This window comes from Sorex fumeus, unplaced genomic scaffold (genome assembly GCF_029834395.1).
Source record: "Sorex fumeus unplaced genomic scaffold, SorFum_2.1 ptg000034l, whole genome shotgun sequence".
Lineage (NCBI taxonomy): Eukaryota > Metazoa > Chordata > Mammalia > Eulipotyphla > Soricidae > Sorex > Sorex fumeus.
Genome location: NW_026606091.1, coordinates 18,482,709 through 18,509,734, shown reverse-complemented (window position 1 = coordinate 18,509,734; position 27,026 = coordinate 18,482,709). Strand labels below are relative to the sequence as shown.

Here is a 27,026-nt window from a genome sequence, read left to right as displayed (position 1 = left end):
TATTTTCCCCAAATCCTGAATCTAAGTGTACCTTAATGATCTGGAACTGAAGCATCTTTTATCCCAGGAACGAGACTAAGAAAGAAAAGCTGTCGCCAGAATGTTTATAAGGTTGTGTCTAATTTGGCTTCATAATAAGTCTAGGGGAACCATAGCAGCCCAACCACAGCATTTGATCAGGCATCTATACCACAGATTATTTCCAGAATGACACTAAATTATTCAAGAAACAAAACTGGGCTAAAAGAGTTTTACATGTATGCATATATAAACCTATATATGACCTAGTCTGTTTATAGTACTCCATGAAGCAAATGAAAAATCAATAATTATATTTAGTTGTGGAGCAAACCAAATGATTATTTCCTTCTAAATCAATGAGTTGTCATGCATCATGAGATTTTGATAGATCTTAAACTTTTTTGTCCCAGTTTCTTTCTGGTAATGAGAAATTTAAATAGCCAAATGGCCTATGCATTGGCACGTTTACCTCTTTTTCTACTCCAGTGTTTATTTTTCCTCTCTATCTATATATATGCATGTATATGTGTGTGAGTGTGTGTATACATATATAAAGTGTGTATATATATAAAGCATATATATACACATATTATATATATGTATATATACTTTGTATTTTATGGCATCAAAATTGTGTTCCACCAGAAGTATAACTTCCTCTTCACACTAAGACATTCAAAATGTCATTCAGTAGATGGCTGGCTGCCAATCTTCTTTTACCTGGTCATCTATCTTAGATGTTTAGCATGAAGAATGTACAATCTTGCTTTATGCTACAACGTGTCGTCTTTTGAGCAATCTTCCTCTTTAGTGTTACTGCTATTCTTTATATTTGCTTCAGATTTCTTGAAGTCAATAAACTGTCCTGGCACTGACTAGAAGAAAAGCCTCCACTTTGTTCCTATTTTCTTTCCAGCCAGCATTTGCTCCACCTCCTTTAAACAGCTGGTCTGTCCTTGCTCATTGCTTATGAAAGCTAGCAGTTCCCTCAGCAGTGATCCCTTTTCTTAGGTGGTCACTGGGATATTACCAATGAGGTCAGAATTTTAACTCACTATGGAAAATAGTCTAATTCTGCTAAATCAGAGGTAAACAAGAGCAACAACAAATCTTATCTGGATTATACATGTGAAATTTTGAAAAAAAAAAGGAAAGGAAAGAACAAGATAAAGAGTTTTTCCCCGAGATCCCTCTCTAGTTGTCTTTTAACAATATTGTGCAAATGGTGTAAAAGGCACCATTATAAATATCTATTCTCAAGAAACCTTCCTTTCTGTTCAACTATTTCATTTTAATCTTGAAAATGAAAGTAAATAATTGAAGTAAATCTATTCTTTAGATCCTTGAATTTTATTCATCCTACAGCTTAAAGTCTATACTTGCACCAACCACACCCTCCTCCAAGCCTCTAGCAACTACTTTTTTTATTTCAGTGAGCCTGAATTTTGACTTTTCATCATTTGTTGGGTTTGTGGGAATCATACAAAGTGTTGTTTACAGTTTGTTGTTGAATTTGTACTCAGGATCCTGGCAGTGGTTGGGGGATTCTGAGGTGATGGGATCCAACTCTGGCCTCCTTTAGGCGAAGCATATATTCAGTCCATTGAACTATTTGATCTAACTTCTTTTGTTTAAAGATTCTAAAAGTAAGTGCAATATTTCCTGCTCATACATAAATATATTTTATTGCAAAAAGCATTCTATTTTATTCCATATCTTTCTTGTTCATTTGTGTATTGATAGGCACATCATTTATTTCATATTTTGGCCATTGTTAATAATATTGCAATAAAAATTGAAGTTTACGGTTTATTTTCATGAGTTTACTTTTTCATATTTTGCTCAGTTTATGTTCTTTTTGAAAGAACATAATGAATCTAGGAAATCATTTCTTGAGGATAGAAGAAATAATTCTATAAGTTTTATTTTTCAAAAGCCTAAAAATTGGAAATGGTTCCTTTATTCTGCATTATTCAAACTTTTGAACTGTTTGGTTCAACTTTGGTTCTAACAAGAAATAAATGAGTGCAAGAATGAAAGTAACATACTGACAAGTTACTTGGTATTTTTTAAATATTAAGAATTTGGCCCCAAGGTTTGTAAAAGTACTGAAAGAATAGTAAAGAAATTATTTATGTGACAGATTGGATAATTCTAATCCTGCCATTAGAAGAAAAATCACTGGTAGGCATATGGTCTCCAAACCACCTAACAAATCTCATGGGAATAAAAAATTACAGTAGTTAGAAACATAATAGAACCCTCAAAAGTACATGAAATAACGTAAAATTACATGATATAACTCATGACATTGCTAACACTACCATGGCAGAGTGGAATGAAAAAGTTGAGGAAAAACCTAAGTCAGTGTCACTTTGAAATGGTTTGCCTTTTTACTCCCAGGAAGAAGTCCAGAAAGAATGAATGCACGGTGTTCTTGTTGAAATTTATAAATCACACTTTTGTAAGCATGGTGGGGAAAATGAGGGATTAGAAAATTAAACATGTCTAGTTTTAATTCCAGCTATGCTTATGTGACTCTGCAAAGGTCAGAGAGGCTCCCTGATTCCATGTTTTTTCAGATACCAAATAATGCTGAAAGCAACCCTACAGTATGTGAAATTCAGTAAGATTTGATATTTATCTAGCACATAGTAAATACTAAACACACCCCTTCTCTTGACTCATGTATTTGTGTATTCTTGTTTCACTATAAAGCCAGAACCTACTCTGGAGGAAGTGGAGGCACACTTGGGGTGCTTAAGATTTTCTGTACTATCTCTCTGACTCTGTGCTCAGTAGTCATTCCTGGGAGTGCTTGGGGAATTGTATCTGGTGCTAAATCTGCTACACACAAGGCCAGAACCTTAACATTTTTATTGTATCTCCAGTCCCAAATTCTTAACATTTAAAAATACTAAACATGGTTATACTGCTGTTATTGTATACCCTGAGTCTATCTTTCCCACCAATTTATTTTGATGGCTTTCAAACTAGTTATCTATCCCCAAAACTGGGCTCTAAGAAAACATTCACTATTGATGATTCCACTTTCAGCTTCCTTATTTACTCTTTTTTTCCCCCAAGCATCACCTTTTTTTTTATATTTACAAATTTTTGTGCTTTGGTTTCAGTTATACAATGATCAAATACCCATCCCTCCACCAGTGCCCATTTTCCACCACCACGGGTCCCAGTATCCCTCCCACCTCCATCCTCCCCATCCCACCCTGCCTCTGTGGCAGGGCATTCCCTTTTGTTCTCTCTCTATCTCCTTTTGGGTGTTGTGGTTTGCAAAAGAGGCATTGAGTGGCAATCATGTATGGTCTATAGTGAAGAAACAAAATATGGGGAAGAGGCAAGGCACTTACCTGAGTGCCGCAGAACCTCGTTCAGTTCCTTTGCCAGAGATGGTTCCCCAAAAGCACCACGAGGGATCACTCCTGAGCACAGAGCCAGGAAAAGCCCCTGAGCATTGCCAGATCTTTCCAACCAAACAAAATTAATAAATTAATAAAATAAAACAAAATTAATAAAGACAGGTGAAGATACTGAATTTTGGAAGTTAAGCTAAATATTTGACAGCTCTGATTTTTCCAGGTCTGTCGATTCATTTCTGAGGCATGGGAGGGTGGGGGTGAAGTATTTTGTTTTGAGCCACACTCCACTGTACTCAGGAGTTACTACTAGCTCTGTGCTCAGGGACCACTCCTGATGGTGCAGAGGATTGAACAATATCTGCTGCTAGCAAGAGAGGCACCTTACCTCTTGTACAATCTCTCTGTCTTAAATTAATTCAAATTTTATCTGCTGCCAAATATACAATGAAAATCATGATATTTATTTTTGGCAATGTAAGTTTTTCAGTTCTTAGAAATTTAAGAGAGAATTAGTGACTTTTTTCAAGCTATTTATTTTTAATAGCACACCTACAGCCTTCAGATTTCTGAAGTATACATGTTTCTTTTCACTGATTCATATTCTAGTGGAGTAATGAGAGGAAGTCAGACTTTTAAGTGCACACTTTTTCTTATTTCACTGGCCTCCAGAGAAGCTTTTTTCTCCTTAAGTAAAACAGTCTTCTCAAACATAAGATAAATTTCATAAATCTTTTAGTATTTCTCTGAGGAGCCTGCTTGTAAGGAATGCATTTTAGACTCTATTGTCCTATTGTCTTTTGTGGATTTTTGCCAGGAGACCCAGCTGATTTCATTTAGATTACCTATCTACTAGCTACAGTAGCTCCAAATACAAGAAAAGACTAGGTTCTTTTGTTTTCCTGAAGGTTCCATGGGAGTGCTACCAAGTCCAAAAAAAAAAAAAAAAGGCAAAGGAACTAAGGCTACTCAAAGATGAAGATTTAAATTTTAAAGAGGTTAAATTCCTTTGTAAGAACAAGAACTAAGGTCTTAAAGAGCATGTTTGGGTTATGCCTCAATCCTGTGGATGAAACAAAACCAAAGACAATATTAAAAGGCACCATGTTCCATTTATTTATAGCAAAAAAAAAAATTTCAAAGAATCCATATATTGTTAAAAAAAAAAACCTCTGTACTGAGATCCTCTGTACACTGCCTTTCTTTATAGAGTTTTCGTCTCTTTTTCTTAAAACATTATTCTGATTTCTTTCTGATTTGTTTTAAAAAAATTTTTTGTCATAAATTTATGGTCTAGAATTTGACTGGGACTCAAAAGTCATATATTAATGTCCCTAAAAATATTTTTGAAGGACATTTTAGAAATACCCTTCAAGTTGAGGAGGCAGATTCTAAATCAATTTCTCTGGCACAGACTTTTTTATTTTAGAATGATGATGTAAATTTCTTATCTTTTTTTCCCTTTTAAGCTCAAGCAGGTTTGCATCTGACTTTACTTCTATTTCATTCCAAGTACAATACTCAAATACTCACTGTTGTGAACCATTAAACAGTACTTCACAAAAGCACATACATAAATCACTTTGGTCTGGTAAAAGAAGAATTTTGTAAATTGAAACTGTAGGCTTTCTTCCTTATGCTGATTTGAGCTACCAGTCAGAAGGATGATTTTGTGTTGTCTCTGTTGGAATTGAAGAGGACCTACACTCATTAATTTTTTTACATTTGAATATGAAATTGCTGTGAATGATAATAACTACATTGCAGCATCAACTGAAAATCAAACTGCTATTTGGTTAAAAAAAATTGAATCAAGTAGAGCGAAGTGAGGGAGAAAGAACTTGCAGTTCAACTTTAAATTGTGAACACCAAAAGAAGAATTGTTAACACAAAAAAAATACCCAGCAAATGCAGTGCTACCAAGTTTTCCCTCTTCTCTATAGTCTGTTTTCTTTGGCATTCAGTCGCTAGAAATTAAGATCCCGTTTCCCTGGCAACAATAAAGGAGCACAGCTCTACAGAGGAGCTTCTTCATTCAGATTGTTAGCTATACAAATAAAGTTCCAAAAGAGATTGCTGCAGAATAAAGGAATAAAAGAAAGACCATCCCCATCTATTGTGATGAGTGCTAAGGTATTATTCACAGTACCTCCAATTGGACAATGTGTTTTTGTGATGAACTGAATTACCTTAGATTGGTTTTCCACATCTTTTTGTGCTTGGGATAGCAGTCTACCTTTTATAGTCTATTTAGTTTCCTCTGTAGTTCCATTAGCATCAGTCCTATTACTTTCCAGTTTGTTTGAAGGGGAATTCACTTTTTTAAGTTGCCATATTATCTCTTAAGAAGCCACTTTCAGTAGAAATTTAAGTATCTTTCAAAGCTTTCAGAATTAAGTTACACTATTATTTGTTTTACCTGTCTTTTCTACAACACATATATGGGAAGAAAAACATTTTAAATTATGATCTGACCTATGTAATAAACAAATTAAGATTAGAATGTTTTGACTTTGGTAAGAGATCTGGAGTTTTTTCTTTTTCATAGTTCATTTATTCTTATTTTGAGGGATATAAACAGGTGATTGTTTTTTATTTTAATTTTATTATAGATTAGGTGGCATAGTTACAAAAGTGTAATGTTAATGATATTAATACCCAATTTCTGCACCTTACTATCATCAAAGTGCCCAAAGACACTCCATCATTGACCCTATATCACTTCTAACCCAGCAGTGAGAAATGTGATAAATTAATGTGATAAGTCCTTTACATTTTCTGTTATGTTTATATGTTGGTTACATTATAATTACCTTCTTTTCCCAATTTCCACCAAGTCTAGTGGATTTTCATCTCCTTGAGGAAAGGTTTACCTAATAGTTTTTGGTGAATAAATGAATAAGTAGAATAATAATGGCTGTAAACTAGATATATTCACTCTGATTATTCCCTGTCTGAAATATGATTATAAGTTAATGAGGTAGCTGGTAAGAGTTGAAAGTTCCCTAGAGTCATTTTTCCCTGTGCAACCACATCAAGTTCACATAATGAGAAATGTATTGTCTGTCATTTTTTAAAAACTTTTTATTGCATAGAGTAGAAGACAAAGCTTAGACTTAGATGTCAAACTTAGTATGGCTTTGAGGCTGATAACTATGCATGAGCTCAGTATGCTGTTATAGTATGTCTCAGTTTTCTTGCATTTAAACAGTGGTTAAAATAATTATGGTACATAATTGATTTATTAAAGAAAAAAATCAAGAAATGTTTTCAAAATGGTGCTTGACAATTTGTAGTAATCAAAGATTATTAGTTTGCATCCTTTGAGATCTTTATTGCTATTTTCATTCTATACTATCCATTACATTTTTCTATTCCTGACAATGAGAACAGTATAATTAATATGAGCTGCATTAAGGGGTATCTGGCTTTAATCTTCCTCCCCCGCCTCCTCCTACTCTTCCTCCTCCTCTTCTCCCTTCTACCCCCCATCCTCACAGTGCTCTGAGGCCTGGGAGACTCTCTTTATGATTCCTGGCTGATAGTTCAATGCATGTGCTGAAGAATGGTGCTTCTCCGGCCATGTGGTACCAGGGATTACCTGGGGTTATTCCAGTAGTGCTCAGAGGCCTGCAGAGATGCACGCAGTGGGATTATCTAGTACCAATGATTAAACTGGGCTAAGACTTTTCATATACTTTAAGCCCTGAACTCTTTTCAGTTCCAGAAATTATATTTCTAAGTGACAGTCTAATTCTTCATTCTCTTCTCTGTTTTCATGCTGTTTCATGTCACACATATCTTTCTAAGTGCAATACAGGTTACATGGAGTGCATGTACAAAGTCAATGTTCAGTGTAGAAGAGAAAGCAATTTTCCATTTTATTCTCCTTACATGGAATAGACCTAGAGCATCAAATACTGCATCAAGTGTGACATGCTTTTTAATAGTTCTAGCACACTTGACTGCCTGGAGACTCTTCAAAAGCAACTTTGAGGAGAGTGCTGCCTTGTACCCCTTTCTTCTAGTTTTTCATGGGGGAAGCAACCTAATTACAACTTTAAAGAGACCTCAGAAATCATGTTCCCTTTCGAAGATGGCTATTGGTACTGAGTCACTGAGTATTATAACTGTAAGAGAGCTTTCAGAATTGAGCACAAAGAAAAAGCTCATTCAGGAAATTCTCTGAGACCACTCTACACCCATTTGAACAAGGTTTGGGAAATGTTACTTTTTGCTCGCATTTGTACTTGAGCTTGCACTGCTGTTATGCTTGTATCCGTGCTCCTTTCAGAAGACCTCTTACATACTAGACATTAGGACTCTGAATTCTACATTCTGATGCATGAATCTCTAAAATTACTCCTTTTTTGAAAAAAGAAGTGACAAATGTGAGATTTCAGCAGCTTTGGTTTTTCATTTTGAAGAATCGCCTATTTTCAAAGTATGAAAAATATACCGCATATTTTATATCTGAAAGCAACTACATAAAGCTGCTCCTGGAAATAAGGCATGAATGAGGTGAAGCAAACTAATTGGCTGAAATTTACATATAAAATTGGTGAATTTTCATTAGGCTCCCTTGCTTTGTGCTCAGTGTGTTTGAGAAATAGTTTGATTCTTTGAATTACTCTTAAAAATCCCTCTCTATGTATCTTTCTTTGGGGGGGTGTATGGGTAATCATTGAAAATATAGTAGTATGATCTACTGAAGTTGATATAACTCTCAGAGAGTCACATATTTTTATATGTAGAAGAAACCAACATATATAACAGGAAAAAATTGAGATACAAAGTAAATTTTCCAAAATCACAACATACACCAAAATATGACATTTTAAATGGTGATTCTGAGAAAAATGATAAAATGAAGTGTTTTAAAAACATCACATATTTTATACCTTTCATGCACTAAGCATGCCAGGAATATAATATTGTACAAAGCAAATATGATGCCTTCCTCTGCCGAGATTTGATTAGGGAAAGCAATCATTTATATGATCATACAACCATAGAAATCATAAAGTGTAAAGACACAGTTGTGGTCTATGTGTAAGAGGTACATGCTACTATGAGACATAGAAAGTAGAGTTGCAAAATTAGAGTACTGTCAGAAGAAGAAAAGTGAGAACAAAGAACAAAGAGAGAAGAATTAACCAGAGACAGAATTACATAATGCAGGGAAAGGTACCTAGGGCATTTCAGACATAGAAACTCCATGGAAATTTCCTGAGAAAGTTCAGAAATTTTTAGTTATGTGGTATGTGTATACACATGAAAGGACTAAGATAGTACAAAGAAAACGTAAATAAAGACAAGCCACTTCTTGTGTTACTTGATCCTTCAAATAGTTCAGTGATGTAGCTATTCTTTTCCCATTTGTTGAAAGGAATCTGAGATCTGTATAGTTTAAATAACTTTCTCCCCACCTTGGGTTGCCAGGACCAACGATTATCAGATGCCCTACTGCCAAAAACTTATCCTCTGCAGTCTCTTGATATTGATTCCACACATAGAGCAAGCAAGCTGCCCGACATGTACCACTCACAGCAAAAGTTCTTTTTTTAGCTTAAATAACTTGAACAGAAGTATTATGTGGTGGAATTTCGAGTATATTGTGTACCTTCTAGAGATAAAGAGGCAGATAAGTGATGATCAGAGGTAGGTTGTTGTGGGGGTTGTGGGCGGAGCAAGAGAAAGAGACTTGGGAAGAGATACTGAATAAATAACCAGATTCCAGCAATAAATTGGTAGTGTCAGAGCCTAGACTAGCACGACTACAAGTAGTACACCAGAGAATATTTGTTGGTGAGGAAAATAATTTATATTCTATGAGAACTTCACTGGAGAGCACATTTTCTGAGCACTTATTGGTAATGTACTCTCTCATAAGCTTAGAAACAAGTACCCCCTGGTGTTTTATAAAAGTTCTTGAAAGGGAAAACAGAAGTGAAATGTTTTTGTCATCAGCTGTTCATGCATTTTCTCACCTTCTCCCTTGATATCCATTACTTCATTCCAGAGAATAAAGTTTGCCAGTCTGACTTCCTAACTCTAACTGCAATTAAGTTTAAATAATGAGAGATTCTAGGTTTCAGCATTTTAAAGATGAATATATGGAGGGTTGATCTATGCTTAATCATATAAATATTTTTACTTAAGGTGTAAGTTCAGCAGTTAAAATCTTAGCACTTTTTTGGGGTGCAAGAGATATAATCTTTTATTTTAAAATGACTGTACCACTGTATCACTGTCATCCCGTTCATTGATTTACTCGAGTGGGAGCCAGTAATGTCTCCATTTGTCCCAACCCTGAGATTTTAGCCGCCTCTCTTTGTCTTTCTCAATGCTGCCATATTGGAGGCTCTTTCAGGGTCAGGGGAATGAGACCTGTTATTGTTACTGTTTTTGGTGTATCGAATACACCACAGGTAGCTTGCCAAGCTCTGCCATGTGGGCGGGATATTCTCGGTAGCTTGCCAGCTCTGCTATGATTTGTTGCCTACTGTTTGAACTCCATCAGTATGGTGTGGTAATTATGGAAAATGGGTAGGTAGAGTGTCTTATGATATGTCATGTGGCTGCAAAAGCAGCTGAGTAGTCCAGGAATATGTCCAAGAATATGTTCACTCACATGTGAATTTTATAAAATAATTAATTTATATTGTTATTTTATAATATATTTTATATTTAAATAATTAATATATTTATAAAATTTTCAATGTAAAAGTGTTCTCATTTATTTGACTGGGAAGCATTGGTCAGGTTAGCATTACCAAAGGAACAAGTATCACTGTTGAAAAGGATGAAACTGAACTGAAATAGGAGAAAATGTAAAATTCATATAGAAAAAAAGGATATAGAATTATTGTCATTTAAATAACAAGAATGTTTTTTTAAAAATAAGTTAACTTGAATCTCTGTACAGAAAGTAGTTTCAAGCTACTTCTCACCAGACCCATACCTTATCTCTTGGTCAAGATAAGATAGATCATAACTGTTAAGTTTGTAAACAATGTTTGTTGTTATCATTATTTGGGGGAGGAAGAAGCACTTGGATTGATTGAGATAGCACAAAAATTAACTTCCATTCAGTTTACTTTGGAAACTTTTCACGTTTCTTTTTTTCTTTTATTATACTTCAGAAAGAACAAAGAGGAGTGTAGAAAAGGGAGTTAGTGCTTCATTTGCTTTTACTGCTCCTAAAACATTCAGGATGTTTTTTGTGTCCAACAGAATTATTTTTATGGCAGTTATTCCCTCTTATGATAGTGGTCATAATATGAGGGGATTAGTGTGCTTTTACTGCTATTAAAAGTATTCCCCCTCTGGCAAACTTATTTTAGTTTTCATCATTTATTTTTATTGAGGCAACAGGTTGACAAGGGAATAAAACTTTGTTTTAGGATACAGTGTTCCCACGCGATGAAAATACCAAAATATCTCCACTGCAGTTTATTAGAACATTTGACCCCAGCCCATTCTTCCCACTCTAGACTGTAGTAAACTTATTTCTGTAGTCAGAATATAAGATGTTGTTTTCATTGAACTCTTAAAATATTTACTCCCATTCCTTTGTTGTTTTTCTTTATATGTCACATTCAAGTTAGATCATCTGATATTTATCTTTTCCCTTCTGACTTTGTTTGCATGACCCCATTCAGTTTCATTCATATTTGTATCACAAGGTAAGAATTATTTTTCCTAACGGCTGGATAATCCTTCTAATATATATGTACACACATATGTGAGATATATAAATATATATACAGACATATACACACATATATTCCACATTTTCTTCATCCATTATCTGTCACTAGGCTTGTAGGTTGTTTCTATCCCATGGCTATTACAGATAGAGCTGCACTGAACATAACATATGCATGCATATATCTTTTTACAACTAGTTTCTTGTGTGTGGGGGGGGCAGACAACTAGGCATGGAGTTTCTGAATTATATTTTCCATTGCTACTCTTAACTTTTGGAGAAATTTTTGGTGAGTTTTTCCTAAAGACTGCACCAGTTTACATTCCCACTGATGTTGAATGTGAATTATTTCTTTTCCAGATCCCTGTCAGCACCATTGTTTCTGGTGTTTCTGATACAGGCTATTCCCACAGCTATGAAGTGATATCTCTTTGCTTCTTTATTTGCATTTATATGATTATAAAGTTATAAATAATTTTTCCAACTGCCTTCTGCTAACTATATATCTTCTTAGGAGAAATGGCCATTCAACTTTTCTCTGCAGTTTTTGATAGGGAAGTTTTGTTATTTTTATATTTTTGAGTTATTTTTGCTGTTGAGTTTTAGAAGTTCTTTAAGTATGTTGGTTCTTTTTACAATATTTTTGCAATGTATGATGTGTAAACATTTCCTCCCATTCAGGAAGGGTTTTGTTTGTTTGTTTGTTTGTTTGTTTGTTTTTAATGGTACTTTTAATGTGATAAAAGTGTTTATTTTTTAAATTTGATGTCATTCTATTGTTTTAAAGCATTATTACATAGAATTAAAAGGAAAGGTAACTAGTATCAAAATTGCATGAAGCAATTCAATATACTGCCAGCGTAGGTCAGTGTTCTTACTATTTTGCTAGAACAACAACAAAACTATTAAATCTTAAGTTAACTAGTTTTATATCCAAGAAAGCTAAAACATTAATAGTTTTAAATATCTAATCTCAATGTGTATGTATGTGCATCATTTTTATTGTATGTAAATCTAACTTTCAAGTTAGTAACTATTTAGTTTGACTCTTTTGGCCAGAAACTTTGTTAATGCTCAACAGTGTGATTCATCAGATAAGCTTAGTTGTTCACTCATGTGTCTAAGATCTGCTCATCAATTTAACATCACTGCTTCTTGTGATTACTTACTGTTGGCCATGGAGAGAGTGTGAACAACTGGTCTAATCAGGGCTTATTTACATGATAACTCAGAGTTTTAAGAGTGAAAATAGGTATACAATGCTCTTTTATCCTCACAATGTGTCAATGCTTTATTATTTAATTTTGTTTGTTTATTTGGGGCTACAACCAACAGTGTTCAGAGCTTTTTCATGATCTGCACTCAGGGATCACACCTGGTGGGCTCAGGGGACCATATGGGATACTGAGGCTAGAGTCCAAGTCAACCAAATATAAGGCAAGTGCCTTACCTGTTGTATTATCTCTCCAGACCTCTTTTTAAAAAACATTTTTTGTTTAACATTAGGTACCGTGGTTTATAATATTGTTAATTATAGTGTTTCATGCATAACACAGCCTAGCCCCACCCTCTCCCCCAGAGGGCCACTTTCCTCCACCATTATCACAGTGCTCCCCCATCCTAATTCTCCCAGGTGCCCACTCCATAAGCTTCCTACAAAAGACCAGTTCACAGTTTTTGTTGCATTTGGGCATTTGTTATGCCCTGCCTGTGGAGGCCTACATTGGGGACTGGGAAAAACTCATTTTCACTACATTCCATTGACCAAAACAAACCACAGGACACCCTAATTAAGAAATAGAGCTAGAACTATCTTCTGAAAGATATGCTTAAAAATTCTTGACTATATTTGTCATCTAATAGCACAGTGAGTAGGGTGTTTGCCTTGCACCTGGCAGACCCGGGTTCGATTCCTTCATCCCTCTCAGAGAGCCCGACAAGCTACTGAGAGTATCTCGCCTGCACAGCAAAGCCTGGCAAGCTCCCCATGGTGTATTCTAGATGCCAAAAACAGTAACAACAAGTCTCACAATTTGTTGTGAGACATTACTGGTGCCCGCTGAAGCAAATGGAGGAACAACAGGAGGACAGTGCTATAGTGCTACATGGTACATACAAGCAAATAAAGCAAGTGTATTGTTATTAGCTTCTTTTTTTCCTTTTTGGCTGATATCCGGCAATGCTCAGGAGTTACTCCTGTCTCTGCATTCAGGAACTACTCCTAGTGGTACTGGGGGACCTTATGGGGTACCAGGGTTTAAACCCGGGTTGGTCACATACAAGGCAAATGCCCTACCTGCTGAACTATCACTCTGACCCTCCTTATTGACTTTTTAATTCAATTATGTTTCAACAATCCATAATTATTTTAGACATCTTAAGTTATAGTTTTTTAGAGCACATTTCTTCACTTTTAAACACCTTTAAATTAATGAAAATCTATGCCAATAAGTTATCCTTAACTCATGAATAATATATAGTAAGAATTCTAGTAGTCTAGATATACACATATTTTAAATTGAACTTGATGGGAAAGATTAAAAGGCAAACGAAGCAGCATATTGAACTCACTCTAGAGATCCTTTGGAGTTAACATGTCAGCTTGAGTTCTCAAAAGAGTTTCACAAAATGATCATGCAGAAACAAGCTGCTTCTTCAGCTCTTCAGTTTCCAAATCTTAGTTCTTAGGTAAGGAGCGACAGCCAAACTTCCATGGAAAGCTGTCAATTCTTTTTCTATATTCTATTTATAAAATACTGACTGTAGATACAAACTTTTGTAGTAAAAGCATAGGAAGCAAACATGCTAGTGAAAAAATTCATGCATATTAGTGATGAGAAAGGATCAAAGTTTGGTTATATAATTTGAGATGCCAAATTTATCATGGATGCTATGGATTTTAAGTGTCTGTCAAATTAGAATTGAGCTTATTTTTAAGCTGCTCAATTATAAAAAAAAAAAAGCTCTGCATTCCCAGCTGCTGCCTCTCACACTAATCCTTATTTTGAAACTAATTAAAAACATACAGCATATTTAAAATAAAATTACTGATCTGTTTGCCCTCTCTTCCCATCTGTAATATCTTGCAAATGCTCTCTTGCTTGAGGCAACTTTGAGTTTTACAAATAAAGATCTCTTAAATAAATTTCCCCTATACCTCATTCTTGCAGCTAGGGATCCCCTCTTTGGTTTTGCTTTTCAAACCGGAATTAATAAACACATTTAAAATACTATTATTTCTTCCATGCAGCCCATTTCCCAGGTGGCTATTTTGGTCTGTCTTTCAAGCACACATACTGTTTAAAACTGAAATCTGTCTTTTCCCTGAGTCCCATCAGAAATATTTTACGAGGAAAAAAAAATAGAACCTTTCCCAGGGTTTCTTCTAAGCTTATTTTAATTGACTGCTTCAGCCCAGGGACAGACCAAAACAGGTCTGATTGCAGCATTGCCTCTGTGGCAGCCACTAAAGCATTCAAAACACTCAAGGGTGGGATCAAAGTGAGCCAGAAGCGACACTGATGGAAAATTGGAAGGCAGACACTCATATGTGTCACACCAATCTATGGTGGCATGTTCACCAGGGTTTGTTATTCCTAGAGCATATTCCTAAATGTCGAAATAAATTATCTTTGAGAAAACAAGTGAGTTATCAAGGCTGACTATTCTTGACTTCATGACTTTTCAAAAACTCTTTGTTCTCCCAAAATAAATTTATCATGACTTCAGTTCTGATGGCAGGGTAACATCACCTGCACTTTGCTTTAGCAGTTTGTGCTCATAAAGCAGCATCACTGAGAGATTCAACATACACAGAGGAACCAAGACAAACTGCTATTGGGTTAGTTTAATTCTCCCAGAGAAAAATATTCCCTTGACAGTGGACATTCTTGCAGCCACAACCCAGGAGATTTAATTGAAAAACTTAAAACACATAGAAGCAGTGGGGGAAATCCCCAGGAATTTAGGAAAGATTAAAAAAAATAGTTTAATCTTTGTCAATGAAAAGTCTAATTTACTTTTCACACTGTGAGGTATTAGGCCATGCAGCATTTACAATAGCAAGCAATTAGAAACCTTTTTCTCCCCTTAGCAATAGCCCTGAAGTGACCTACTTAAAATCATGTTTATTGCTTATTTTAAATTGCTCTCTTACTTAAATTTTGTAGACTAACATTTGGCTTCTCTGTTAGTAGAAATATATAGCCTTCAGCAAACTCTAGACTTATTAATCAAAAACTGAAAACTGTGGATCTATATTCAAGGTTTAGATCTAGGAGAATTACCCCATCACTGTAAAGTCTAACTGTAGAGGGAATTAGTTTGGGGCGGGAGTGGGGGAGTGAAGTCAGTAGTAGAATGAAGAGAGGGCTAATATGTATTAATTACATTATATATACATATTAATAACCAGGGCTTTAATTCTTTACCAACAATTTGTTCATTTCTCTATAATTCATACATTTTCCATTTTTTTGTGTGGTAGAACTTTACACTTCTATTAATCTGTTCACTGTTTCCTCTTCCTGTTACCCAGCCCTAGGTAGGATAGCTCTTTGTTTCAGGTTACATTGTATTTTCTTTGTCTTTGAAACACCTACCATGCTACTAAAAAGAATGTCTTATAGTTTTAAAATGGGTGTTCCTCCTGGTATTAGTGAGAGTTCCTCATAATGAAATCTTTATTCATTTAATTCCTTACTTCAGTTTTCAAATCATCACTTTACTCCTAATATGCTTTTATGGGCATTTCATTTTATTTCATCAGGTGTAATGCTAGGTACTAAACATATAATAGGAAAACAGTCCTTTATCCTTAGAGCTTACAAACTAGTGAAAACGAATATGAAACTATTTACTCCACAATTAATATTTTGAATTTGTTATGTTCTACAGGAAATGTAGAGATCAATGAGAGTAGGAGATATAGTAGCTTCTGGGTCAACAATATATTCTTTGTAGAAATGACGGTCACATTTGGAGAATGTGCAATAATTATTTTAAATAAAAGAATAAAAAGTGCTTTCCAGACAGAGGGGCCATAATTATGGAGGGTCCTAAATTGGGTAGGAGAGACTATAATATATGACTTTGAGAGATGATGGTCACAAATCACAAATCACAAATCATCCTGTTATTCGTCGATTGACTCGAGCAGGACCCAGTAACGTCTCTTTCATCCTAGACCTGAGATTATATTCAAGGCTCTTTAGGAGAATGAGACCCATCATTGTTACTGGTATTTGGCATGTTGGGTACGCCATGGGGAGTTTGCCAGACTCTGCCCTGTGGGCAGGCTACATTTGGTAGCCTGCCAGTTTGTCAAAGTAGGAATGAGATGTCATAATAAGATGTTGCGCGGCCGCAAAATGCAGCCGCGCGGTTCCGGAAGCTGGTTTTTATAGTCTCTGAGTCTTGGCCGCTGATGGGATTACATGGCACCAGGGGGCCAGTTGGTGGGTGTGACCCCCGCCTACTGGAATTTGGAGGATCTGGGTGGAGGGTGCTCGACTCCAATCCAAGTAGGCTTGGAGATCTCGGCCCCGGAACCCAAGTGGCTTTGTTCCTCTGCCGGTACCTTCAGGTGTGCGGAGAGTGGTCTCAGCATGGTGGTGGCTGGTCTTGGAGGTCTTCGGCTGCCGGGGCCCTGGTCAGGGCGGGGAGGAAAGCTCAACCCGCTCACCTCCAAGGGGCCCTGGCGAAGAATAGCCAGGCGCGGGGGCAGGAGACTGCACTGTTCTCCTCCGGGAGCTGGTTTTTATAGTCTCTGAGTCTTGGCCGTTGATGGGATTACACGGCGCCAGGGGGCCAGTTGGTGGGTGTGACCCCCTCCTACTGGAATTTGGAGGAATTTGGAGAGATGATGGTAGAAGATTAATTTTTAAAAATTTTTCTAGGAAAAGTTTATTCCTGGTCTTAAAAGTTCAACATGAAAGGGGTTGGAGCAACAGTGCAGTAGGTAGGTTGTTTGCCTTGCACTTGATCAACCCATGTTCAATCCACAGCACCCCATGTAGTCTCCGGAGCATGACCAGGAAATTCCTAAGTACAGAGCCAGAAGTAACCCATTAACATTGCTGCTGCCACCCAAAAAGCTAAAAAATAATAGAAAAGTCAACATGAGAAACTGTTATAAATAATATTTTAAGCCAAAAATAGTAATTTAGTAATTTTTTTAAAGTTCAACATAAGAAGGAACCCCAAGAGCACAATTGTGGTTTCAAGAGTGCTAAATAAGATTAACGTCATCATATTTACATGTTTATATCGTCTAAATTTGACATGGAAAATGTAGCAAAAGTAAATATGTAGTGGTCTAGGTAAAACAGTGGTATCTTGGGACAGCGTGGTAATTGTTAAGATGCAAAGAATAAATAAGAAATAACTATGGACTAAATCACAAAAACTTATCCATTGATTATAGATAAAATGTGAGGGAGAGGGTAAAAAATATGCTGCGTCTATTCTTATTCACATCATAATATTTAGGCCTACTTCATGGAATGAATACCATACATGATAAAATAAAATAAAACCCAAGAAAGTCAGAAAAATTATATAAGTACTTTTCAAAAATAAATATTTTGGTTTACCTTGTTGTAATGACTCAGGGTCTGTTTAAAAATCAGTAGTTGATACTTTGCCCCAGTGCTATTCTTTATCTCAGAACATGTAATAGATTAGGCTCCTGCTATGTAGAGATGAAAAATAGAAGTATCACCTTTAGTTTTAAAAAAATTACCTTGAGAAATCCTTGATATTCTGCTAATCTGACCATTTATGCTATTATTGTTGTTATTGCCTTGCCTAGTACATGTAATCTTTCTGTTGTTGGAGTACAACATTATGAATTCAAAGTCAATATAATTTGTTATTTATAGGGTTTTTAAAAAAATTTCAGTCATAATTTGCACCAACCTTATATGAAATATGGTGTAAAGCCAAACTAACAGAGTAACATTAACTTTAAATGTAGGTGAAATTGGTTTCTCTTGGGGGCTCAGGGTTTGTTTCTGGCTTTCTGCTCAGGAATCGTACCATGTGATGCTCAGGTGACCATATGCAGTCACAGGGAAGAAACTATGGCTAGTCACACTAACAATAAGTACCTTAAGCCCTGTACTATCTCTCTGGTCCCACTGTGAAATATTTTATCCAATTCAGTACGTATACAAACATATTCATCATTTTCTCTCATTAGAGTGTCCTCTTTTTATTTGTTTGATTGGGGGCCACATCTGGTGGTGCTTAGAGCTTATTCCTGGCCCATGGTCAAGGGATAATATAAGGTGACAAGGATTGAACCCAGGCTGACAAGCACCCTATATGCTAATTTATTTCTCCCGCCCCCATTGTTGTCAAAATACTTCATATCCCCAGTAAAGTTTGTCAAGATGTTTCCAAATTTTGGTTTCTTCATCTGCTGTGTATCTCATAATTTTTAAAAAATCTTGTGAACTCAACATACATCAACACCTACTAATTGGTACTCTTAGTGACTTCATATGGAGCCATTATTAGGTCTATTTTTAATCCTTATATGCTTTTGCTTGTGACCAGCTCTCCATATAAAATACCAAAATTATATGACTTTTAGAAGAAATAATGGTCTATATTCTAAGAACATACCTGCTTTATATAAAAAGGCTAGCACAGCTGGTAGGGCGTCTGCCTTGCACGCAGCCAACATGGCCGACCAGAGTTCGATTCCTCCGCCCCTCTAGGAGAGCCCGGCAAGCTACTGAGAGTATTGGATATGCCAGATATTCAAAGTATCACTGGAGTACAAACATAGTATAAATGCTGAGTATTTACTGTAGACTACTAAATTGATTCTTCTGAACTATATTATACGTAATAAGTTGGTTTATATATATATGTATATAAAATTTGGCACAAAGCACTATTCAGAAGAGTAAATGTCAACAGGATGAGCATCACACCAGTTGGCTAGGTTTCAGAAATAAAGTGACCAAATGTGTGAAATTACAGATTTTTTCAAAGGAGGGATATCAGATTACCCTTGCTTCTCTATTATAGAAATGAGGACAAGGAAGGAAAGAAATCAAAGGAAGCATAAGAAAAGGTTAAGAGGATACAACAGGAACCTGGGGCATATCAGTGGTATACAGGTGTGGCATATATATATCTCTAAAGCAAAGAGACAACAACACTGTCAGCATGAGATCCAATCTACAAAAATCAAAGTTAAAAAAGAAATGTATCTTCCAAACAGGCAGATTGGGGATAGAAAGAAAACTGGAGGTAGTAGTGGAAGGAAGTTGATGCTGGTGATGGGATTGCATTCCTGAAACTCTGCTATGAACAACTTTGTAAATTACAGTACCATAAGAAGAGATAAATAGATCTCAATCCATATTTTCTGTGCTTATCTATGATCTCTTCCTTGGTGCCCTATCAAAGGAGGCCCCGCCCAAACCCTTTTGTACCCAGGCCATCTCCCAAAGCATCTCCTGATGCTGGCCTCTTTTATCATTCAAGTGTGTCAAGGGTGCCAGCCCCCATCCTGCCCTCATGAGTGATCTTTTTGTGATCTCTTTTTGGTGCCTCCAGACAGGAAGCCCTTCCCAAATAAAAATTAAAATAAATATAACATGCTTTGTGGAGGAAAAATGCAGTTTTTAGAATACAAGTGAACATCAACCAAAGCCTGTCTGTAGAGATGCTTTAAGTAGATTTTCAGCATAATGAATTAACTAATTGACATTAATTCAGTGCTAATGATAGAATATATCATTGGTTGTGGGTCCTACTAAAGGTCAGTTGTATTTTTAATCTAATGATACGTATTTTTTAATGGCTTTTATAGGTCACACTTAAGAAGGTTTTACTCTATCTTCCAATAGGAAAAAAAAAACACTGCACTGCACTGTCCTCCCATAGTTCATCGATTTGCTCGAGCGGGCCCAGTAACATCTCCATTGTGAGACTTGTTGTTACTGTGTTTGGCATATTGAGTTTGGCATATTGAATACGTCACAGGTAGCTTGCCAGGCTTTGGCGTGTGGGCTAGATACTCTCGGTATCTTTCCTGGTGCCCTGAGAGGGGTGGAAGAATCGAACCTGGTTTAGCCGAGCAAGCCATGTGTAAGGCAAATGCCCTACCACTGTGCTATCACTCCAGCCCAGGAAAAAAAATAAGATATCTAATTTCTTGCAGAAGATGAACAAAGTATCACTGGAGTACAAACATAGTATAAATGCTGAGTATTTACTGTAGACTACTAAATTGATTCTTCTGAACTATATTATACGTAATTAGTGTCTACCTATATTCTATCTCCTAGTCCTACTAAGAAACCATTCAATGTATTGCCTGTTTCTAAACAACTTTAAATGAAAGGGATCAACAAATAGCCAAATAGGGAGCAACAAATAGCCAAAGAGTTCAGAACTAGAGAGTTGGTTTATAGACTGAGTTTACCTGGGAGAGGAGGATGGGTGGATGTGTGGGATCCTTGAGATATTAGGTAGAGAAAGCAGATACCCTGGTGGGTATCTGTGTGTGGTGTTGGAATGGTATATGTGTGAAATTATCATTAATAAGATTGTAAATTATAGACTCTCAATAAAAATTAGAAAAATATAAATATATTAGCATCCCCCAAATAAAATTATATAAAAGGAAAATTCATAATTGATTATGATGGCCTGATAGCATGGAAGACACAGTGTGCTCTTCAGATGAGCAACATGGTTTTAACTCAAGTGTTAATAGAAGATGTGAAAATTGAGCATTAGTCTAATGTGTAGCTTTAAAATATAGTCAGAAGCACACTAGAAAAAAACTTACTGATGCCCACTTTTAGCACACTTCCCACAGATTGCTAAATGCCTGAAACCATTGTCATATGGATTTTTCCTAGACTGAGACACATAAATACAATGTGACACTTTTCTCATTTTCTTTGCTTCATCATGCAAGATATGGTTTTAATAGATTTTAACCAAACTTAGATGTTCATTCTTGTAACATAGGCCTGGAATGCATTAATTTCACTTAGGAACTTTCTAGCTCATGTAAGTTTGGGAAAGTCCTTCTGATACTTTTACCACTTTGCTAAACTGTGAGCTACAGAAGAAATTTATTCATTTGGCAAGAGTTGACATTCTTCCCAGCAATTGTATCTAGTTACTTAAATTCACTTAAAATTAATTGACTTTTCTACTGGCGATTTTTTCTCATAGTATTTTTCTCTCCCAAATAGGTCACAACCACAATATCAAATTTTGAGAAAATAATTCTGGCTCTGAGAAGATATTTCACACTATTTATAAATAATATTCATCTGTTTGACCTTTTCAAAGTGATACTTGTTCAATTAGTATATACTGAGTGTCTACTATGTGCCAGGCTATCTGCTAGATATGAGTCAAGATATTTTGGAGGACTCAGAATTTTCAATAATGGGAAAAGCAACATAGTAGAATTTCTTTCTCAAGCATGCATTTCACAGATGGATGCTCACAAAAAAAAAAAAAGTTGTTCCTGGCATGATCTCAAAGTTATGCATGATATTAAAGATGTTTGAATACAAAATTTTTGTATTTTTGTGCTTTTGGGAAAGGCACTCATGTAGGTTCCCCAGGATATTGTTAGCAGCCCTGTTTTCTCATGCCTCAGTGTTCTCTTCCTAATGCTCCTGGTTGAGGTATAAAATGGATGCTCTAATGGGATGGGATTATTTAGGAGAGCAGCACACTGCATTTTCTGAGTAGATGCTGGGGCTTTCAAAATGCCATTTTTCAGGAACAAAAGGGTTTCTTAGATGTTGAAAGTGTCACAATGTGACTGATATTAATATTTAATAGGAAAATATTAAAAGTGTGGCAAAGGTGACAGTTGAAGGAAATTGATGGTCAATGAGTACTTACTGTGTGCTAATTGCTGCAATAATTGCAGCCTGTGGAGGACTTCTTTTAAGTCTCACAATGACCCTAAGATGTTAGTATGCTGAAAGCAAGCTACATTGCAGTGTCATAGCCTGCCTCACCCAAACGCCCATCTCTGTCATTATCAGAACAAAGAAACCTTTGCTTCTTTTCTGAGATTGCCACTAATGCTCTGGTAATGACCACGGATTTTTTTTCACAGAGGTGTCTGCAGCACTGTGACAAGGAAATGAGTCCTTTCATTTAGAAGAAAATGTACTATATAAATTGCCTCTTATATTCCTATCTGGTAGGCAGCAGAGCCTTAGAACTGGTCTCAGAATTCATGTAAAAGGATACCTGAGGCCCCAATGCACACTGCAGCTGGTACTGTATCTTGCAGACAAATAAAGAGAATATGCTTGGAAGTGTAACTATGTGGGTTTAAATTTTACCTCTATCACTGACTAACTTAGTGACCCTAAACAACTTACTAATATCCTTGATGCATCATTTATCCTTTTTATTAAATGGAAAAGGTAGGTAATGGCCCTTAAATCAAAACTTGTGAAAAAAATTAAAAAGCATAGTCACTTAGACTCATAATATGTGCATGAGAGCTCTGAAGACTGCAAATAAACTATTTTTATGACCCTATGTTATAAAAGCATCACCCTCATTAAGAGTGTGACAGTTTGGTTATTGTTTACACAAATAAACTGCTGAACCCAGAAAAATAAAAATGGTTTTAATTTTCTTTAGGTTTGATCTTATTTCCACACTTATGGTTATATTTCTGTGGTCAATACTAAGCTCAATATGTGTTTGTGAATACTCAAACTTAAACTTGAGCTATTCCAGAACTTTGTAGAACACAGGTTCGGGGAGGGTCATAGGGTGTGGGAGGGAAGCCTTAGCCAAACCACATACTAATACATATAGTGTTTGTAAATATAAAATTTGGTATTGACACATGAGTTTTACCAAGGTAGCTTGACCCTGAGTGCTAGAAGTTAGCACAGTGGGTAGGGTGTTTGCCTTGCATGCAGCCAACATGGCCGACCTGAGTTCGATTCCTCCACTCCTCTCGGAGAGCCCGGCAAGCTACTGAGAGTATCTCGCCCCCACAGCAAAACCTGGCGAGCTACCTGTGACATATTTGATATGCTAAACACATTAACAACAAAGTCTCACGATGGAGATGTATGCCAAACACAGTAACAGCGAAGTCTCACAATGGAGACGTTACTGGGCTCGCTTGAGAAAATCAATGAACAACGGGAGGACAGTGACAGTAATTCTAACTAGGGCTAGAGTAGGTACCCTAGAAGCAAGTCTAATATATATTGTTGGTATATTTTAGATATCTGCACAGTTGCCATTGATTTAACCTTAACCCAAATTGTGCTAATCCAGATAAAATAAACATAATTATATGTATTATAAAATACTTTCATATGTAAATTCATATTATCTGTATTTATATTATGAATGATATTTATCTAAAGTAAGCTTTAATTTAACCATATTCAATATTGATATCTTATAAGTATACAGTATTTATATATTTAAGTATATCTGTTTTTGCTTTCTTTTGTGTTTTTGAAGTAAAACAGATTTTATTTAGAGATATGGAGTTTTTTGAAGGAAGGGAGGAAGAGAAAGTGGGAGAGATTGGAGAGTAATGTGCTCAAGAGAGAATCTGGGTTTCTCCAAGTACAAGAGAGCCCCTAAACATATCCCAGCATTAGACATGGAAGCATGAAAGTACAGATATCAAGAGGGGAGATGCGGGCACCACATGTGTTCTGCCACATGGGCGTGAGCAGCATATGTGCCAAGCATATCTGTTTAACCCTAGGTAAAAAATATTTTCTTTTAATAACTTATGCAAAAAGCTGCAAACTGGACTTCTCCCAAACCAGGCTTTGACCTTTTTTCTTTTCCCCATTAACTCTTTATAAATCTGAAATTTCAGCCTGAGATGGACTGGCAATAAACCGACCTTCCTCTCAGTTTGCTGGCACGTAAATACATCCTTTTCACTTACACCAAACTTTATTTCTTAAATTGGCTTCTGGGTGATGATCATTTGGACCATGAGTTTGGTAACATTGCTCTAATTACCTTTCTAACTTAGAGAATGCATGAGAAAAAAGGCATTTTCTCATAAATGATCTCACTTAATTATCTAACTTAGAAGCTCTGTTTCTTCCTTCAGAAGTGTTCATAAATGTGACCACAACCACGACCATCCTGTTATTTGTCGATTGCTTCGAACAGGCCCCAGTAATGTCTCCTTCATACTAGCCCTGAGATTTTTAAGAAAGTGCTATATTCAAGGCTCTTTAGGAGAATGAGACCCATCATTGTTACTGGTATTTGGCATATTGGGTACGCCACAGGGAGTTTGCCAGACTCTGCCGTGTGGGCAGGTTACATTCGGTAGCCTGCCAGTTTTTCCAAAGTAGGAATGAGATAATAAGATGTCATAATAAGATGTTCCAGGAGCTGGTTTTTATAGTCTCTGAGTCTTGGCCATTGATGGGATTACACGGCGCCAGGGGGCCAGTTGGTGGGTGTGACCCCCACCTCCTGGGTCATAAATGTGAAGATTACAACAAATACTAAGCACATGTTCTTGGTGTTGTTTTGGGTTTTGGGTTCTGTACCACACTTAATGATATTCAGGGGTTACACCCAACATTTTGCTCAGGGTCTCTCCTGGTAATGCCAGAGATCCTGCTAAGACTGCCTGCAATACAAAGTATGTACACTATCTGCCTGGCCCAAAGCACAAGCTTTGAATCTGGCTTGTTTTATTCTCATACCACTTGTCCTATTGCAATAGTGCTGCCTCAAATTAAATGACTTCAAATAAGAGCAAGTAATTGTTTGTGGGTCTCAAGCAATAGGGCAGCTCTGATCATCTGGCCTGGGTTCAGTAATCTCAGGTTAACACAGCTAGGGTGAAATATACATATGCAGTCAGCACTTAGGCAAGAAACTAACTCATTTAAGAAGACCTCAACTTGAAGACTGACTTTTCTGCTCATAGGTTCTTAGAAAGGCTAGCCTGAACTTGTTCTGTTGGCAGAAGTCCAAGAGAGAGAGTGAGCATACACACAAGGCCATGAAAGTGACACAAGTGTCATCTTCCCGCATCCTATTTACTAAAGAATCAGCCCAATCAAAGATTGGGAAAATATACTCTTATTATGAAAATAATTTATAACTCATAATGCAGTGTTACAAAATACTTGAAACTGCTATTATCAGTCTAGCTCAGATTATTTAATTTTCCATGAGCTGAAAAAAAACCCTTTATAAGATGATAAACTTGAAATAAATTATCTGAAAACCCAATATTTTGACTCCACAAAAGAATGTAGTTGGGTCAGAACTCCAGATTTCATCCTTTCCATTGTGCAATGTTTGTTGAGCAGTGCAAGGTACGACTCAGATTTTTTTTTTTATTTAAACAATGATCATCAACTTCAATTTTCACATATATAACTTTATAGTTTGTAACATTGAGACAAAGTGTGCGTAAAAATTTCTAAAATCTCTTTACATTTTATTATACTAAATGAGGTTTAGACTGCATGAAGCTCAACCTGCACATATTAGAATGTTCATAAATGCATTCTTTGCTTCAAATGAGAAAAACAAAGAATGGTTTTAGAGAAAAAAAATCAGCATTTTGTAGTTATATAAGTTCTTGGTCTTACAAAGATTGCTTCTCTGGATTCATGACTTTGAGTAGAGAGGAAGGGTATTCAGGTTGCTGCTATTCTTTAAAGTTTCTAATTCTATACACTTTCTTGAATCTGAACTATCATCATTTTTATTCTGAAAATAGTGCAGCATTTCCCAAGCGTGGATTTTTCCAGGCGCAAACATCTGTGCCCACACACACAGATGTTTTCTTTCATTATTAAAAATATTTACTTTCAGTTAGGTAATGTATGTTTGTGGTATAACAGTATTTCTGTGAAAAACAAATTTCATTTATGTTATATTTCATGACTCTCACTATCTTCCAACTTCTTTTCCAGATTCAAATAGAATTAATTCTATAAGAGTTTCCCTATGTAAAACTGAGATATAAATATCTTTTATAAGTTCTTATAACATTTATTTTAACATAAAAATATGAGGATACTATAATGCACATTAATTTTTTTAAAAAAGTATATTTTTGTGAGATAAACAATTATAATTTGTTTGAGCGGGCCCAGTAATGTCTCCATTGTGAGACTTGTTACTGTGTTTGGCATATCGAATGCATCACGGGTAGTTTGCCAGGCTTTGCTGTGCGGACAAAATACTCTTGGTAGCTTGCTGGGCTCTCATAGAGGGGCAGAGGAATCAAACCCATGTTGGCCGGGCCAACCCGAGTTTGAGTTCTCCGCCCCTCTCTGAGAGCCTGGCAAGCTACTGAGAGTATTGCGCCCGCACGGCAAAGCCTGGCAAGCTACTCGTGATATATTTGATATGCCAAATACAGTAACAACAAGTCTCATGATGGAGATGTTACTGGGCCCATTCGAGCAAACAGTTATAAAGTTTTCCATGATTGGGTTTTGTCTTTACTTTCTTTCAATTAGAGAGTTCCCCATATCAGTACACACGAAGTTACATTATTTTACTTACAAACCATCATATACTTCAAGTATTTTCTTTTTCTCAATGAAATATCCCTAGGTTGGAGTAGCAGAGATATTACAGAAGGTAGGACTCTTGTCTTGTTCATGGCCAACGGGGGTTGATGACCAACTGAACCTCACCTGGTCCCCTGAGGTCCCTTGAGCCTTGTCAGAAGTGATCCTAGAGTGCAGAGCTGAGAGTAAGTCTTGAGTACCACCAGTTGTGGCACCAAAGAATAAATAAATTTAAAAAAAACCAGAACTCCAGGTATTATTTATTTTTGTCTTCATTTTCATTTTTTGGTTGCATGCCATTTGTTTGAATTTTTTCATCCTGTGTACTTTGTCTTCAAGGGGATCTGCTATCTTTTTTAA

At 36.1% G+C, this 27,026-nt stretch overlaps 1 protein-coding gene and 1 non-coding gene across 7 annotated transcripts in view; one reads left to right on the top strand and one right to left on the bottom strand.

The window, feature by feature from the left end:
• LINGO2 (leucine rich repeat and Ig domain containing 2) overlaps nucleotides 1–27,026 on the top strand; it is a 649,774-nt gene that overhangs the window by 445,984 nt on the left and 176,764 nt on the right. The window lies entirely within an intron of this gene.
• Nucleotides 8,830–8,962, bottom strand: LOC130026735 (U11 spliceosomal RNA). Its single transcript, XR_008792923.1, has one exon. It is a non-coding gene; the product is annotated as a U11 spliceosomal RNA (small nuclear RNA).